The sequence below is a fragment of the Macaca fascicularis genome, chromosome X (genome assembly GCF_037993035.2).
Source record: "Macaca fascicularis isolate 582-1 chromosome X, T2T-MFA8v1.1".
NCBI classification, from domain to species: domain Eukaryota; kingdom Metazoa; phylum Chordata; class Mammalia; order Primates; family Cercopithecidae; genus Macaca; species Macaca fascicularis.
The window spans coordinates 80872506-80891920 of record NC_088395.1 but is presented as its reverse complement, the minus strand read 5'-3'; the positions used below and the strand labels follow the sequence as shown (position 1 = coordinate 80891920).

The following is a 19415-nucleotide window of genomic DNA, read 5'->3' as shown; positions in this document are numbered from 1 at the left end:
GAGATGAGGTTTCACCATGTTGGCCAGGCTGGTCAGGATCTCCTGACCTCGTGATCTGCCTGCCTCGGCCTCCCAAAGTGCTGGGATTACAGGCATGAGCCACAGCACCCAGCCTGTTTTGTTTTGTTTTGTTTTGTTTTGGAGACAGAGTCTTGCTTAGTCGCCCAGGCTGTAGTGCAGTGGTGCAATCTTGGCTCACTGCAACTTCTACCTCCTGGGTTCAAGTGATTCTCTTGCGTCGTGGCACATGCTTGTAATCCCAGCTACTCAGGACACTGAAGCAGGAGAATCACTTGAACCTGGGAGGCGGAGGTTGCAGTGAGCCGAGATCGTACCATTGCACTCCAGCCTGGGCAACAGAGCAAGACTCGGTTTCAAAAAATAAATATATAAATAAAATAAGCAAGTATGAAAGCTAATCTCAGATGAGAGTCAGATATCACTGTACAATCATGTTTACTTTAATGGACACACAGATAGCTACATACATATGTATGTAAAAATAATTAGATACAACATTACAATGTATACATACATTTTCTAGCTTTCTGTTTAGGACGTACAGAAGCAGTGCTACCTCAGTAACTAAAAGGGCACTCAGTGCTCAGACCATGGTTTCTAAATGTATTTTTCAATAAAAAGTACCTGGGCTCCTTATTAAAATGGCTAAAAGTAAGGCTGTTACAGGGAGAATACAAGATAAGCCTATACTATCTTATACCAGAAAGTAAGCAATAGCTCCAAAAAAGATGTGGGATTATGTATAATTAACAAATTAATAATTATTCACAAATCTAGAGTGATAGAAACAAATGACCAAATAAATAAGGGAGAGAAAAAAAATCTTCCTTAGAGAAAATTTCCCAAAAATACATACATACATACAGGTAGATACCCCTCCAGATACAGAGGTTAATTCTGCTTCTCTTAAATGTGGACTAAATTTAGTAACTCACTGCCAACGCACAGAGAACGGAAACAGAAAAACAGTAAGTTTACAGTGGAGAAACCTGGCAACCTGAACTAAGTGATTAAGAGTAACATCCTCAGTAATAAGTAACGCTAAAATCACATATATATATACACACACACACACACACACGTATATATACACATACATATTTATACATATGTATGCACAAATATATACAAATATACACATATATACATATATACACACATACATATACATATATACACACACATATATATACATATATATATATATATCCTGATATGAAGCTATGAGAAGGGTACGTCTGTGTGGTATTCTTCCCCAAAATCCATAATATCAGTTTAATCATGAGACTATATCAGACAAATCCAAATTGAGAAATATTCTACCAAATACCTAACCAGTACACTTTCTAAATCTGTCAAGGTCATGAGAAACAGGAAAAGACTAAGAAACCATGGGGACTATGATACTTTCGATTGCATTATGAAAAAACCATTCCAAACCAAATCATTTTTTAAAAATTAGAGATATAAATCCAACGATATGACGAAAATCACAGTAAATATAACAGGGCTTCACACTAAGTGAAAGACAGTGCCAGACTAGACTAAAAAACATCATCTGGTTCTGGTAGGTAGAGAGCTAGAAAGAGCATCACTTTCACCCTTACAAATAAAGAGGGTAGGAGGATAGGAAAGAAGTTCACAACTTTCCTTGAATCCCCCAGAGACAGGAGTCTTACTGGGGCCAACCACCCAAAATCTAAGTTGAGGTGCCCCAAAGGAATGATGAGACACACGCCTTGGCTTACCTGTGAAAGTAGATGCAACTAGACATCAGTAAGAGATCAACCAAAATGGCTGGTCAATTGGCGAAGGGAAAGTGTTAACTGGCAAGTGAGTGTGAAGCCCAGGGTGGGGCAGCACAAAATTGAGAGGTCTGCAAACTATTCAGATATTTTCTCCACTAACCCATTCAAGAGATCACATGAAAGACTGATGACAATCTTGAGAAATTACCCTCAAGGTACACACCTGGGGAGGGGAACAAAATCTGTTTTGGGAGGGTCAAAGAAATCTATTCAGATCCTACTCCATCTACAAAACAAAATCCTTACTCAGTGGGAGGAAGGGCAACAAACACTGGCCAAAAGGGCAGTTGTAAAAACTCTGACCCTGGGAGAATCAAACGGGGCGGGGGGGTGGGGGGAATTAGCTATGAAGAAAGAGCAGAAATACACAATGGGTCCAAAATTACAGCAGGAGGAGGCAGGAGTACTGAGTATAACACAACCACGAGACCCAAGGACACTGGTGCGTAAAACTAAGCCTTAATAAAACAACGGGGTACACTCCTGTCAACCAGTGACCAGGATAAAAATGTCATATAGCAACACCAAGAGGACCACTACTGAGAAAGAAACAGTAATGTGGAAACAGACATTCTCTAGTGACCAGGATAAAAATGTCATATAGCAACACCAAGAGGACCACTACTGAGAAACAAACAATAATGTGGAAACAGACATTCTCTGAGACATAGCACAAAGGGAAGACTTAACCTTAGGGTGACATTTAGGAAAACAAGAGGCCATCTTCCCTTGCTTGTATCACAGGGAAAACTGAGACAGTTTCCTTGCCCTCAGCTCCAGAGCAGCAATGCAGAGGTTTTGCCCAAGGGGAAAGGCAGGCTATAATAACAGAGTTCTGAAGGTATCCCCAAAATAAATGACTTAATTTGGAACACAGTGGGGGAAAAAAAAAGCCTAAGGATGTTCCCAATAACAATAGAGATTTGGGTGGTAAGCTATTAAGAGAAGATTAGTTACTACTTGAGAGCAACAAGCTAAAGAAACACCAGCTAGAAGACAGCCAGAGAAAACCAGGGAAAAAGACAAACAAGAGCCTACCTGGGATCTGAGCCAACCTCAAAGGTTGGGCTCAAATACTATCTCTACAAAAGGGCCAAAATTTGGATCACATAGTTAGGCAATTTATGCCCCGGGACATGGTCAAAACCCATAGAGTAATCAGTCTGAAATTAGTGCAAACTAATGATTAGGTGAGGTAACAGAGGCTGACAGTTTAACAGAGAAATTAGAAAAAGACACTGGGAAAGACTGCCCTGCTAAAACCAGTCATTCCAGCTTATGCCCAAAGCTGTCCCACTAAAGAGGGACACCAAAGGATGCACACCGTAGGTTAAAAAACACGTCACAGCCAGGCGCGGTGGCTCACGCATGTAATCCTAGCACTTTGGGAGACTGAGGCCGGTGGATCACCTGAGGTCAAGAGTTTGAGACCAGCCTGGCCAACATGGTGAAACCTCATCTCTACTAAAAATACAAAAATTAGCCAGGTGTGGTGGTGGGCACCTCTAATCCCAGCTACTCGGGAGGCTGAGGCAGAGAATCGCTTGAACCCAGGAGGCGGAGGTTGCAGTGAGCTGAGATCATGCCATTGCACTCCAGCCTGAGCAACAGGGCAAAAACTCCATCTCAAAAAAAACAAAAACAAACAAACAAACAAAAAACCCCACTATAAGTTCTGGCAAATAACAAAGAAGTAAACAATACCAACGAGCCCCACAGTAGAGGAGGGGGTAGCAAGTATCCAGAATCACTGCAATATATTATCTAAAATTTGTAGGTTTCAGCAAAAAGTATGAGATATTAAGAAAAAAAAAATGTGAGATTCATATAAGAAACCAAAAAGCAAGTAACAGAAAAATGCCTTGAGAAGGCGGTGTAGAATTTACATTTGAGGCCTAGACTTAAAAAGGCCTGCCTTCAAGGATGACCCTTGGCTGGTATCTGAAAACCTGGATTTCAAGAGAGTTGCCACTATTTCCTGGTAAGAATGGCTCACTGTGGCTAAACTATATAAACAATGCGGTTTGTGCTGAACACCTGCTTTCCTTCTGCAAGTATGGAATTTTGCTATGTGCTAGGCAAAGGGTGCCTGCATGACCAGCCCCCAATAAAAGCTATGGTCACTGAGCCTCTAATGAGTTTCCCTAGTAGACAACACTTCATATGTGTTCTCAAAATGCATTCCTGGAGAAATGAGGTATGTCCTGTGTGACCACACTTGGAAGAGAACACTTGGAGGCTTGCACCTGGCTCTAACGAACTGTAGCCGCAGGCATCTTTGCTAATTTTACTTTGTATCCTTTCACAGGAATAACTCATATCCATGAGTACAATTACAAGCCAGTCCTGTGGGTCCTCCTTGCAAATCACTGAAACTACCTTTGTGTTGGGGCTTGCCAACGCAAAAGCACAGATCTCAAACACAGCAAAGACATCAAGGAAGCTAATATAAACATGTTCAAAGAACTAAAGAAAACCACACTTAAAGAAGTAATGTGCCAGGCACAATGACTCACGCCTGTAATCCCAGCACTTTGGGAGGCCAAGGCAGGTGGAACATCTGAGGTCAGGAGTTCAAGACCAGCCTGGCCAACATGGTGAAACCCTGACTCTACTAAAAATACCAAAAAAAAAAAAAAAAAAATTAGCCAGGCCTAGTGGCAGGTGCCTGTAATTCCAGCTACTCAAGAGGCTGAGGCAGGAGAATCGCTTGAACCCGGGAGGTAGAGGTTGTGGTGAGATCGCACCACTGCACTCCAGCCTGGATGACAGAGCAAGGCTCCATCTCAAACAAGCAAACAAACAAACAACAACAACAACAAAAAAACCCCAAGACCCTAGCAAGCAGAGACACAAGCAGCTGGATGTTAAAAGGAACACATCAGCAGAAGAAGACACAAGCGGCTGGACATCAAGAGGACGTCGAGGGGAGGATGCCAATGGAAAAGCACACCAACAGACACTGGCAGGCCATCAACTGACGAGTTGAATGATGTGGAGTTTGGCCTGGGCCGTCGGAGGAGAGCCTGGGCAACCAAGCAGCCTGACGCCAGGGGAAAACCGTATCTCTTCTGGCATCCCCATTTGCTGAGAGCTACTTCCACTCAATAAAACCTTGCATTCAAGCCCACGTGTGATCTGATTCTTCTGGTACACCAAGGCAAGAAATCCAGGATACAGAAAGTTCTCTCTGTCCTTGCCATAAGGCAGGCGGTTTAATTGAGCTGACTAACATAAGCCACCTACGGAAGGCTAAACTAAAAGAGCACGCTGTAACACATGCCCCCTGGGGCTTCAGCTGTAAACATTCACTCCTAGAGGGCTGGTGCAGTGGCTCATGCCTGTAACCCCAGTACTTTGGGAGTCCGGGGCAGGCGGATCACGAGGTCAGGAATTCAAGGCCAGCCTGACCAACATGGTGAAATCCTGTCTCTACTAAAAATACAAAACTTAGCCAGGCATGGTGGTATGTGCCTGTAATCCCAACTAAAAATACAAAAATTAGCCACACATGGTGGTATGTGCCTGTAATCCCAGCTACTCAGGAGGATGAGGCAGGAGAATCGCCTGAACCCAGGAGACAGGGGTTGCAATGAGCCGAGATCACACCACTACACTCCAGCCTGGGCAACAGAGTGAGACTCCATCTCAAAAAACAAAAAACAAGCAAACAAACAAAAAAATTCAATCCTAGACACTGCCGTGGGGTTAGAGCCCTGCAGCCTGCGCGGCTGCATGCTCCACCTAGAGGTTTGAGCCAGTGGGCACTGAAGAAGCAATCCACACCCCTATCGCGTGCCCTGCAAGGGGAACAAGGGAACTTTTCCTGTCTCACTTCCAGCAGGGGAAGAACATACAACCATTTTGAAATACACGTAAAGTAACAAGTCTGAAATACACAACAGCATCCTGTTCATATCAAAGCCTTCACTCAAGATAAACTACTTAATGAGAGCCTAACTGACCTGGAGAAAGGTAAACACCCATTACCGGCCCCTCTAGCCTTTCTCTTGGGGTAAAGGAACTACCCAACTCAGCCCCCTCTAGCCATCATATCCCATGTAAGTGGGGAATAGAGGAGACTGATAAACAGTTGCAAAGTTTGCAGCCCAGGAGCATAGGCTCACTAAAAGACTAAGAATTAATCACAGGTATACAGAACATTTCCACTTACCACACATCTTACCACCACATCACTAAAGGCCTGAGTACCAAAGTTCCTTTTACTCAATACATCATGTCTGGCTTACCAAAAAAAAAATTTACAAGGCATTTTAAAAAGTAAAAAACATTGCTTGAAGAGAAATAGCAAGCATCAGTACCAGACAGATATGTCATAGGTGCTGAAATGATCACACTGGGAATTTAAAGTAACTCCAATTTGATTAAGATACTAAGGGCTCTAAGGAAAAAAGTAGACAACATGCAAAAATACATGTGTAATGTAAGCAGAGATGCAGAAAGAATCAAAAACAAATGTTAAAGATCTAAAACACTACAACAGAAATGAAGAATGACTTTGATAGACTCTGTACACTGCACACGGCTGAGGAAAAGAACCTCTGAATTTGAGGATATGTCAATAAAAACTTTCTTTTTTTTTTTTTTTTGAGATGGAGTCTCGCTCTGTCACCCAGGCTGGAGTGCAGTGGCCGGATCTCAGCTCACTGCAAGCTCCGCCTCCTGGGTTTACGCCATTCTGCTGCCTCAGCCTCCCGAGTAGCTGGGACTACAGGCGCCCGCCACCTCGCCCGGCTAGTTTTTTTTTTTTGTATTTTTAGTAGAGACGGGGTTTCACCGTGTTAGCCAGGATGGTCTCGATCTCCTGACCTCGTGATCCGCCCGTCTCGGCCTCCCAAAGTGCTGGGATTACAGGCTTGAGCCACCGTGCCCGGCCAATAAAAACTTTCAAAACTAAAAATCAAAGAGAAATAAGACTAAAAAGAAGAAGAAGAACAACAACAACAACCAGCCGGGCGCAGTGGCTCAAGTCTGTAATCCCACCACTTTGGGAGGTCCTGGCAGGTGGATCACAAGGTCAGGAGTTCAAGACCAGCCTGGCCAAGATGGTGAAACCCCGCCTCTACTAAAAATACAAAAATTAACCGGGTGTGGTGGCAGGTGCCTGTAATCCCAGCTACTCGGGAGGCTGAGGCAGAGAATTGCTTGAACCTGGGAGGCAGAGGTTGCAGTGAGCCGAAATCGCACCACTATACTCCAGCCTGGGCGACAGACTGAGACCCTGTCTCAAAAAAATAAAAACAAAAACAAAAGAACGGAACATTGAAGAACCATGCAACAACCACAAAAGGTGTAACATACATGTAACTGGAATAACAGAAAGAGGAGAAAAAATTGAAAAGAAGTAGTATTTGAAGCAATAATGATGGAGAATTTTCCCCCAAATTAATGTCAGACACCAAACCACAAATTCAGGAAGCTGAGAGAACACCAAATGAAATAAATGCCAAAACAAACAAACGAAACTACACCTAGGCATATCCTACTCAGCCTGCAGAAAATCAAAGATACAGAAAAAAAGAATCTTCAAAGAAACCACCCAGTGGAGAAAAAAAAGATTACATCTGACTTCTCAGAAAACATGCAAGCAAGAAGACTGAAATACTTTTTTTTTTTTTTGAGATGGAGTCTTGCTCTGTCACCCAGGCTGGAGTGAGTGGCTGGATCTGGGCTCACTGCAAGCTCCGCCTCCCGGGTTCACGCCATTCTCCTGCCTCAGCCTCCCGAGTAGCTGGGACTACAGGCGCCCGCCACCTCGCCCGGCTAGTTTTTTGTACTTTTTAGTAGAGACGGGGTTTCACCGTGTTAGCCAGGATGGTCTCGATCTCCTGACCTCGTGATCCGCCCGTCTCGGCCTCCCAAAGTGCTGGGATTACAGGCTTGAGCCACCGCGCCCGGCCCAGAAGACTGAAATACTTAAGAGTTTTGAGAGAGAGAGAAAAAAAAACCTAGAATTCTGTACCTGCAAAATCATCCTTCAAAACTAAAGGAGAAACACTCCTTCTCAGACAAACAAAAACTGAAGGAATTTGTTGTCAGTAGATCTAGCCTGTCAGAAACGTTTTTTAAAAAAAGTTCTTCAGGGAAAAGGAAAACTACATAGCTTAGAAACTCAGGTCTACATAAAGAAAGGAAGAAGAATTTCTTCTTGATCAGAAAAAGAATAAGTGAAGATAAAATAAAAACTTTTAGTATTTTACTCTTAATCAATCAGTTAACAGTTTGTTCAAAATAAGAATACTAATAATATATTCAATGATTATACTTATGTATATATGAAATGAATGACAGCAAACACTCAAGGGAGAAAAAAGAAGGATTAGAACTATTTTGTTATTAAAAAGTACTTGCACTATCAATGAAGTAATACAGCGTTACTTCAAAGTGGACTTGTAAATATATGTTGCAAGCTCTAGGGCAACCACAAAAAAAGGTAAAATAGACCAAACAGACCAATACCTTGAAAGAAACAAGGTGCCAAAACTCACAGAGAAGGAGAAAATAATATACACTATGAACAAGTGGGGTTTATATCAGGTATACAAGACTGGTTCAACATTTGAAAATCTACTAATGTAATCCATAATATCAACAGGCTAAAGAAGAAAAATCACATGGTCATTTAAACGGATGGAGAAAAAGCATTTCATAAAACCCAACTCCCATTTATAGTAAAAATAACTCAGCAAACTTGGAATAGAGGGGAACTTCCTCAACTTAAAGAACTTAACAACTGCTTTTCCTCCCTGGCTGTGTGAAGATAGACCACCTTCACGAACGACACCGTAACTATCCGCGCTAGAAAGTTCATGACCAACCGACTACTTCAGAGGAAACAAATGGTCATTGATGTCCTTCACTCTGGAAAGGCAACAGTGACTAAGACAGAAATTCGGGAAAAACTAGCCAAAATGTACAAGATCACACTGGATGTCATCTTTGCATCTGGATTCAGAACTCATTTTGGTGGTGGCAAGACAACTGGCTTCAGCATGATTTATGATTCCCTGGATTATGCAAAGAAAAATGAACCCAAACATAGACTTGCAAGACATGGCCTGTATGAGAAGAAAGCAACGAAAGGAACGCAAGAACAGAATGAAGAAAGTCAGGGGGACCACAAAGGCCAATGTTGGTGCTGGCAAAAAGCCGAAGGAGTAAAGGTGCTGCAATGATGTTATCTGTGGCCACTGGGGATTTTTCACAAGAAGATGAATAAACTAAAAACTTAAAAAAAAAAAAAAAAAAAGAAGAACTTAACAACTAACATCATACTTAAAGGTAAGAAACTGGCTGGGCGCAGTGGCTCAAACCTGTAATCCCAGCACTTTGGGAGGCAGAGGTGGGCGGATCACCTGAGGTCAGGAGTTTGAGACAAGCCTGGCCAACACAGTGAAACCCTGTCTCCACTAAAAATTTAAAAATCAGCTGGGTGTGGTGGCAGGCACCTGTAATCCCAGCTACTGGGGAGGCTGAGGCAAGAGAATCACTTGAACCTGGAAGGCGGAGGTTGCAGTGAGCCAAGATCACGCCATTGCACTCCAGCCTGAATGACAAGAGTGAGACTCTATCTCAAAAAAAAAAAAAGTAAGAGCCGGGCGCGGTGGCTCACGCCTGTAATCCCAGCACTTTGGGAGGCCGAGACGGGCGGATCACGAGGTCAGGAGATCGAGACCATCCTGGCTAACCCGGTGAAACCCCGTCTCTACTAAAAAATACAAAAAAACTAGCCGGGCGAGGTGGCGGGCGCCTGTAGTCCCAGCTACTCCGGAGGCTGAGGCAGGAGAATGGCGTGAACCCGGGAGGCGGAGCTTGCAGTGAGCTGAGATCCGGCCACTGCACTCCAGCCTGGGTGACAGAGCGAGACTCCGTCTCAAAAAAAAAAAAAAAAAAAAAGTAAGAAACTGAACACTTTTTCATTAAGATCAAGAACAAGGCAAGCATGTTTCCTCTCACCACTCCTTTCCAACATTGTACTGGAAGTCCTAGCTAATGAAATAGGACAAAAAAAAAAAAAGGAAATAAAAGGTACACACACTGGGAGGGAAGAATTCACACTGTCTTTGTTCACAGATAACATGATCATCTATGTAGACATTCCAAAACAATAAAAAAAAAAACCCCAAGGTTAATATACAGTAGCAAATTGCTTCCCAATATACCAAAAATGAACAGGTGGAATTTGGAATTAAAAACAAAATAACATATACACTAGCAGCCCCAATAATGAAATATTTAGGTATAAATCTACCAAAATACATACAAGATCTATAAGAAAAAAAAATTACAAAAGTCTAATGAAAGAAAAAAAAAGAATTACACAAATGGAGAGATATTCTATGTTTGTGGATACAAAGACAATATTGTCAAGATGTCACTTCTTCCCAATTTCATCTACAGATTTCATGCAATTCCAAACTCCCTAGCATATTTGTGGATATCAGCAAACTGATTGTGAATTTTATATGGAGAGCCAAAAGACTCAAAATGCCCATCACAATATTGAAGGGGAAATAATAAAGTCACTGTGCCAGGCACAGTAGCTCACGCCTGTAATCCCAGCACTTTGGGAGCCCAAGACAGGCAGATCACTTGAGGTCAGGAGTTCAAGGCCAGCCTGGTCAACATGGCAAAAGCCCGTCTCTACCAAAAATACAAAAATTAGCTGGGTGTGGTGGTGTATGCCTGTAATCCCAGCTACTTGCGAGGCTGAGGCAGGAGAATCGCCTGAACCTGGAAGGCAGAAGTTGCGGTGAGCCAGGATCCATGCCACTGCACTACAGCCTCCGCAACAGAGCGAGACTCAGTCTCAAAAAAAAGGCCGGGCGCGGTGGCTCAAGCCGGTAAACCCAGCACTTTGGGAGGCTGAGACGGGCGGATCACGAGGTCAGGAGATTGAGACCATCCTGGCTAACACGGTGAAACCCCGTCTCTACTAAAAACTAGCCGGGCAAGGTGGCGGGCGCCTGTAGTCCCAGCTACTCGGGAGGCTGAGACAGGAGAATGGCGCAAACCCGGGAGGCGGAGCTTGCAGTGAGCCGAGATCACGCCACTGCACTCCAGCCTGGGCGACACAGCGAGACTCCGTCTCAAAAAAAAAAAAAAAAAAAAAAAGTCACTGCTTGACTTCAAGACTTAATAAAAAGCTACGGTAATCCAGACAGTGTGAAACTGGTGAAGGAACGGATACATGGATCAATGGAACAGAATAAAGACCCCAGATAGAAACATAAATATAGTCAACTAATCTTTGAGAAAGAAGCAAAGGCAATACAACGGAGCAACAAATAGTGTTGGAATAGCTGAATATCCAAATGCAAAAAAATGAATCTAACACAAACTTTACACTCTTCACAAATATTAATTCAAAATGGATGCCAGACTTAAATGTAAAATGTAAAACTGTAAATAGAACTCCAATATTTGAGAAAATCTAGACATCACTGGGTATGGCAATTACTTTCTAGATACAATACCAGAAGCATAATCCATAAAAGAAATCATTGACAAGCTAAATGTTATTAAAATTTAAAAAAAAAAATTACTCCACAAAAGACACCATTAAAGTATGAAACAAGCCGGGCGCAGTGGCTCACGCCTGTAATCCCAGCACTTTGGGATGCCGAGGTGGACAGATCACCAGATCAAGAGATCGAGACCACGGTGTCTCTATTAAAAATACAAAAAATTAGCCGGGCACGGTGGTGGGCGCCTGTAGTCCCAGTGACCTGGGAGACTGAAGTAGGAGAATGGTGTGAACCCGGGAGGTGGAGCTTGCAGTGAGCTGAGATCGCACCACTGCACTCCAGCCTGGATGACAGAGTGAAACTCCGTCTCAAAAAAAAAAAAAAGAAAGAAAGAAACGATAAGCCAAAGAAAATATCTGCAAAAGACATATCTCATAAAAGACTGTTAACTAAAACATACAGACAGCGCTTAAAACTCCATAAGTAAACAACCTAATTTTTTTTGGTTTTTTTGTTTGTTTGTTTTTTTGAGACAAAGTCTCGCTCTGTGGCCCAGGCTGGAGTGCAGTGGCGCGATCTTGGCTCACTGCAAGCTCCGCCTCCCGGGTTCACACTATTCTCCTGCCTCAGCCTCCTGAACAGCTGAGATTACAGGCGCCCGCCACCACGCCCCGGCTAGTTTTTTGTATTTTTTAGTAGAGACAGCGTTTCACCATGTTAGCCAGGATGGTCTTGATCTCCTGACCTCGTGATCCGCCCGTCTCGGCCTCCCAAAGTGCTGGGATTACAGGCTTGAGCCCCCACACCCGGCCAACAACCCAATTTTTAGAACGGACAAAAGATCTCAACAGAAATCTCACCAAAGAACATATACAGATGGTAAATAAGCACATGAAAACATGTTCAACTTCGTATGTCATTAGGGAGTTGCAAATTAAACAGTCCCACTGCACACCTATTAGAATGGTGAAAATCCAAAACACTGGTAACACCAAATGCTGTTGAGGGTGTGGAGCAACAGGAACTCTCATTCAGGGCTGGTGGGAATCCATCAACCCTACAGCAGTTTTGGAAGACAGTTTTGTGGTTTCTCACAAAATAATATACTCTTACCATATGAACTGGCAGTCATACTCCTTGGGTTTTTTTCGTGTTTTTTTTTTTGTTTTTTTTTTTTGGAGATGGAGTCTCCCTCTGTCACCCAGGCTGGAGTGCAGTGGCCTGATCTTGGCTCACTGCAACCTCCATCTCCCAGGTTCAAGCGATTCTCCTGCCTCAGCCACCCGTGTAGCTGCGATTATAGGCGCCCGCCACAACGCCTGCCTAATTGTTTGTATTTTTAGTAGAGACAGGGTTTCACCACGTTGGCCAGGCTGGTCTCAACTCCTGACCTCAGGTGATTCACCCACCTCGGCCTCCCAAAGTGCTGGGATTACAGGCATGAGCCACCACGCCCAGCCATGCATGATTTCTAACATCCTACATGGCTCATTTACAAAATATTGTTTCACTAAGCAATGCAGATGTTTCAAATGTTGACATATTTCATTAAGCAATATTTTAAAACCACTTTCATTAACATCTCATGTTAACAGAAAAGTCCTTAAGTATTAGGAAGCTATCAAGTTCACAGAGGTAGATACAAGCATACAAAAATTCTAAATTCTGTTTGAAAGCTAATTTAAAATAGGCAGCAAGTACTATCAGTCGTTTTCCTTGAAAGGATAAGCCCATTTTATTTAGAAAAAAACATATCTGCTCAATACCCAAGTATAAAAAACTGTAGCTTGTCTATTAATTATTCTTCTAAGTATAATGTTGTAAATTTTAAAAAGTAAGCAGTACAGCTTGCTGACAATGTTACAGGTGATTTTCCTCAAGATAATTTAAAATTCAGTTTGCGGCCGGGCGCGGTGGCTCAAGCCTGTAATCCCAGCACTTTGGGAGGCCGAGACGGGCGGATCACAAGGTCAGGAGATCGAGACCATCCTGGCGAACACGGTGAAACCCCGTCTCTACTAAAGAAATACAAAAAACTAGCCGGGCGAGGTGGTGAGCGCCTGTAGTCCCAGCTACTCTGGAGGCTGAGGCCGGAGAATGGCGTGAACCCGGGAGGCAGAGCTTGCAGTGAGCTGAGATCCGGCCACTGCACTCCAGCCTGGGCTACAGAGCGAGACTCCGTCTCAAAAAAAATAAAAAAATAAAAAAATAAAATAAAATTCAGTTTGCAGCACTGCTTCACACATACTTCCCTTTTCATCACACTATATAGAAGACACGTACTCGGCTGGGCGCGGTGGCTCACGCCTGTAATCCCAACGCTTTGGGTGGTTGAGGTGGGCGGATCACAAGGTCAGGAGATCAAGACCATCCTGGCTAACATGATGAAACCCCGTCTCTACTAAAAAAATACAAAAAAAAAACAAAACCCAAAAAATACAAAAAAATTAGCCGGGCGTGGTGGCGGGCACCTGTAGTCCCAGCTACTCGGGAGGCTGAGGCAGGAGAATGGTGTGAACCTGGGAGGCAGAACTTGCAGTGAGCCCAGATAACGCCACTGCACTTCAGCCTGGGCAACAGAGCAAGATTCCATCTCAAAAAAATAAAAATTAAAAATTAAAAAAAAAAGAAGACACATACTCAAGGGTCCATATTTAAAAAAACTAGTAACTTTTACTGCTCATCAAAGATATTTTTTGAGACAGTCTTACTCTGTCACCTAGGCTGGAGTGCAGCGGCATGACCACAGGTCACTCTTAGCCTCGAACTCCTGGGTTCAAGGAGTCCTCCTGCCTCAGCCTCTCACCTCAGCCTACGAAGTAGCGAGGACTACAGGCATAAGCCATAGTGCCCCATCCTCATCAAAGACATTCTTAAGAGAAACTGACTTTATTTTTTAGAAACTACAAGTGTGGGTTGAAGAATACAATGACTACTGATACAATTTGGTGCCACTACCTTGATTTATATTAAGGCAAAATGTTTATTTTTCACTGCTTCAACACCATCAGTACAGATGTCGACACAGTAAAAACAACTTAGAATTATTAAGAAAAACAGCTTTCACTTTGCAGATCCCTTGGGTCTACAAAAGGTCCACATATTGAAAGGTCCACATATTTAAAAGTCCACATTTGAAAGGTTCACATATTGAAAACTGTTGGCCGGGGGCGGTGGCTCACACTTGTCCCAGCACTTTGGGAGGCCAAGGCAGGTGGATCATGAGGTCAGGAGTTCAAGACCAGCCTTGCCAACATAGTCAAACCTCGTCTCTACTAAAAATACAAAAAGTAACCAGGCATGGTGGCGGGCGCCTGTAATCCTAGCTACTTGGGAAGCTGAGGCAGGAGAATTGCTTGAACCCGGGAGGTGGAGGTTGCAGTGAGCCGAGATCGCACCACTGCACTCCAGCTTGGGCAACAGAGTGAGACTTCGTCTAAAAAAATAAATAAAAATAAAACTGTTGGCCACCACCTCAGCTAGAGATGTTCCCTAGACCTGCCCCAACCTTATGGCTTATTGCCCTATCCCAAAAACATTATCTGATGTCTACTCAATGACAACTTCCCTATCAGTTAACCTAACATTCTTGTAGAAAACAAGATATCAGGCCGGGTGCAGTGGCTCACACCTGTAATCCCAGCACTTTGGGAGGCCAAGGTGGGCAGATCACAAGGTCAGGAGTTCAAGACCAGCCTGGCCAACATAGTAAAACCCCGTATCTAATAAAAACACAAAAATTAAACGGGTGTGGTGGCACACACCTGTAGTCCCAGCTACTCGGGAGGCTGAGGCAGAGAATCACTTGTACCCAGGAAGTGGAGGCTGCAGTGAGCCAAGATCATGCCACTGCGCTCCAGCCTTGGCGACAGAGTGAGACTCCGTCTCAAAAAAAAAAAAATTATGTAAATGGTATAATATGGTATATAACTATATGTCAGAGACCGGCTTTTTTCATTCAGCATAATTCTCTGGGAATTCATCCAGGTTGTTTTGTGCATCAGCTTTGTTTTTCATTCCTGTGTGGTATTATGTTATGAATGCACCACCATTTGTTTAGCCATTCACCCATTAAAGGACATCTGGGCACTTCTGTGTTATTACTATTATGAACAAAGAAGCCATGAACATTCATATACAAAATTTTGCATGAACATATATTTTTATTTCTCTGGGATAAACACTCAAGAATGAAAATGCTGGGTCATATGGTAGTTGCAGGTTTGCGGTTTTTTTGTTTCTGTTTTTGAGATGGAGTCTCGCTCTGTCGCCCAGGTTGGAGTGCAGTGGCGCGATCTCTGCTCACCGCAAACTCCACCTCCCGGGTTCACGCCATTCTCCTGCCTCAGCCTCCCGAGTAGCTGGGACTACAAGCACCCACCACCACGCCCGGCTAATTTTTTTGTATTTTCAGTAGAGACGGGATTTCATCGTGTTAGCCAAGATGGTCTTGATCTCCTGACCTCGTGATCCGCCCCACCTCAGCCTCCCAAAGTACTGGGATTACAGGCGTGAGCCACTGCACCCGGCCAATTTTTGTATTCTCAGTAGAGACGGAGTTTCTCCATGTTGGTCAGGCTGGTCTCGAACTCCTGACCTCCAGGTGATCTGCCCGCCTCTGCCTCCCAAAGTGCTGGGATTACAGGAGTGAGCCACTCCAACCAGCCTGCAGGTTTATTTTAATAAAAAACTACCAAACAGTTTCCCAGAGTGGCTATGCCATTTTATATTCCAATCAGCAGTGGATAAATAATCCAGATTCTCTCTTCATCCTAACCAATACTTGGTATTATGACTATTTGATAGGTGTACAGTGATTTTTGTTGTGATTTTAATGTGCATTTCCAAAATGGTTAATAACGTTCAACATCCTTTTATTTTATTTGCCATCTGTGTATCTTCTTCCATGAAATCATCTTTTCATGTCTTTTGCTCATGTTCTAATTGGACTGGTTGCTTTTTTACTGAGTTTCCAGAGCTTATATATTCTAAATACTATTAATTTACAAGATATGTGGTTTACAAATAAATTATCCTACTCTGTAGCTTCTCTTCATTCTCTTAACAGAGTCTTTCTTTGGGAGGCCGAGGAGGGTGGATCACGAGGTCAGGAGATCGAGACCATCCTGGCTAACACAGTGAAACCCCGTATTTACTAAAAATACAAAAAAAAAAAAAAATTAGCTGGGCGTGGTGGTGGGTGCCTGTAGTCCCAGCTACTCAGGAGGCTGAGGCAGGGGAATCGCTTGAACCTGGGAGGCGGAGATTGCAGTGAGCCAAGATCGTGCCACTGCACTCCAGCCTGGGCGACAGAGCGAGACTCCGTCTCAAAAAAAAAAAAAAAAAAAAAGCAGAGTCTTTAGCAGAACAAGAGTTTTTAATTTCAATAAAATTTAATTCATCAATTTTTCCTTTTACAGATCATGCTTTTAAGCACATTAAGTGTAAGAACTCTTTGCCTAGCACAAACTGAAGATTTCCTCCTATGTTTTCTTCTAAAAGTTTTATAGTTTTAAGTTTTACATTTAAGTCTCTAATTCATTTTGAGTAAATTTTTGTATTAGATATGAGACTCAGGTTCATCTTTTTGCTTATAGATGGATAATTGGTCAAGCACCATCGTTAAAAAGGCTTTCTCTCTACTGAACTGCTATTCCACATTTGTCAAAATTCAGTTGGGCATAATTGTATATGTCTATTTCTCAGTTCTCAATTATGTTACACTGATCTATGTGTCTATCCCTCCACCAATACAACACTGTCTTGATTAATATAGGAATATAGTAGTCACTAATATCAAGTTAATGATTCTACCAATGTATTCTTTTTCTAGATGGTTTTAGCTATTTTAAGGCCTGTGCCTTTCCACATAAATTTTAAAATAAGCTTTTCTATATCTACAAACACATACTAGGATTTAAACAGAAATTCCATTAAACCTATCAATTTGTGGAGAATTGACATCATTACTATGTTGAGTTTCCCAAGTCATGAACATAAGTCTTTTCAATTATATAGGACTTCCTGAGTTTCTTTCATCAACATTTTGTAATTTACAAAATACAAGTCCTGTACGTGTTTACTTATGTCTAAATGTTGTGTTTCTTTGCAGTGCTTGTAAATGGTACTTTGTTTATAATTTCCGTTTCCACATATTAAATTGCTAGTATATAGAAATGTGATTCATGCCAGGCATGTAGCTCATACCTGTAATCCCAGCACTTTGGGAGGCCGAGGCAGGCAGATCACGAGGTCAGGAGATCGAGACCAGCCTGGCCAACATGGTGAAACCCGATCTCTACTAAAACACAAAAAATTAGCCGGGCATGGTGGTGCATGCCTGTAGTCCCAGCTACTCAGGAGGCTGAGGCAGGGGAATCGCTTGAACCTGGGAGGCAGAGATTGCAGTGAGCCAAGATCGTGCCACTGCACTCCAGCCTGGCGACAGAGCAAGACGCTGTCTCAAAAAAAAAAAAAAAAAGTCTGCAACATTGTAACAAAAAAACGCAAACTTCCTTAATTTATGAAGAAGAGTGTCTACAATAAGAAAAAGTTCAAACACCAATTTTTTTTTAAACGATCAAGAATATAAACAAATAGTTCACCCCCCAAAAAAATACCTTTCAAATGGATAAAAAAAAATTCAAATATCTTGAACACTGACATTCTCCGTTTCCCCTTCAATTTTCTCACAACTGGCATTCTTATCTATTTCACTGGATAGGGGAGAGTTCTTAAAAGCTCAGTTCTAGACCCCCTAGTTTGCTTTCCTGGTACTGGAAATGCTGCCATGGTATAGCTGGCAGAGTGAATGGATCAAAATTCACAAATTATTTTCCCTATATGTGAACTAATCACTAACAGTACAGTTGGCATAACCCCAACTCGTGTTTTGTGAAGTTCAACAAGCCAATTTCATAGAACAAAAGAAGGGGTTCTAGGGAACTGCTCTAAATTTTAAAAGGCTCAAAAGACATAAAAATCAAATGCAATGTGTGGTCTCCGAATAGATCCTGGTTTGAAGAAAGCAGCTATAAAAGACATCTTGCGGACAACTGGGAAAATCTGAATATGCACTGGGCATTAAACATTAAAGAGTGGCCGGGCACGATGGCTCACGCCTGTAATCCCGGCACTTTGGGAGGCCGAGGCGGACGGATCACCTGAGATTAGGAGTTCGAGACCAGCCTGGCCAACACGGTGAAACCCCATCTATACTAAAAATACAAAAATTAGCCGGGCGTGGTGGCAGGCGCCTGTAATCCCAGCTACTCGGGAGGCTGAGGCAGGAGAATCACTTGAACCCGGGAGGTGGAGGTTGCAGTAAGCAGAGATTGTGCCATTGCACTCCAGCCTGGGTGACAAGAGCAAGACTTCGTCTCAAAAAAAAAAAAAAATTATGGAATTACTGTTAATCCTAGTATGTATAGTGATGGCATTGTGATTATATAGAAAAAAGTCCTTGTTTATTATGTTTATATTGACTTATTTAGAAGAAAATGTCATGATGACTATAATTTACAGTATTTTGGAGGGAAAGGCAAGTAAGGCAAAATCATAACAGTTGCTAAATCTAAGTGGTCCATATATAGAAATACATTTATGTTATTCTACTTTCATTTAAATGTCTAAAATTTTTCATAACAGATAATACAAATAAATTACTAACCTATTAATTCATTTCTCACCAACTAAACATCCCATTAAGCAAATAATTATTCTAGAAAGAACACTTGTGAATATATAATATAGAAATTAATATTATTCATTATTTCAAAACATCCTTTAAGGAACTTTTATACTTTTTTTTTTTTGAGATGGAGTTTCATTCTTGTTGCCCAGGTTGGAGTGCAATGGCACGATCTCGGCTCACTGCAACCTCCGCCTCTCGGATTCAAGTGATTCTCCTGCCTCAGCCTCCCAAGTAGCTGGGATTATAGGCACAAGGGAGCAGTTATACTTTCTTAGGTTATGTTTCAGAAAATACGCTTCCCAATTATCTTTGAGTTATGCATTTCGACTAGTATGCTACTTCACATAATCATTTACTTATTAGCACCCTTTAAATGTTCACTCTGTTCTGGTTCTACTGCTTCAC

At 42.4% G+C, this 19415-nt stretch overlaps 1 pseudogene; it reads left to right on the top strand.

The window, feature by feature from the left end:
* The first annotated feature begins 1501 nt into the window (after positions 1-1501).
* LOC123570975 (small ribosomal subunit protein eS24-like) lies at positions 1502-9015 on the top strand (annotated as a pseudogene).
* The last annotated feature ends 10400 nt before the right edge of the window (positions 9016-19415 follow it).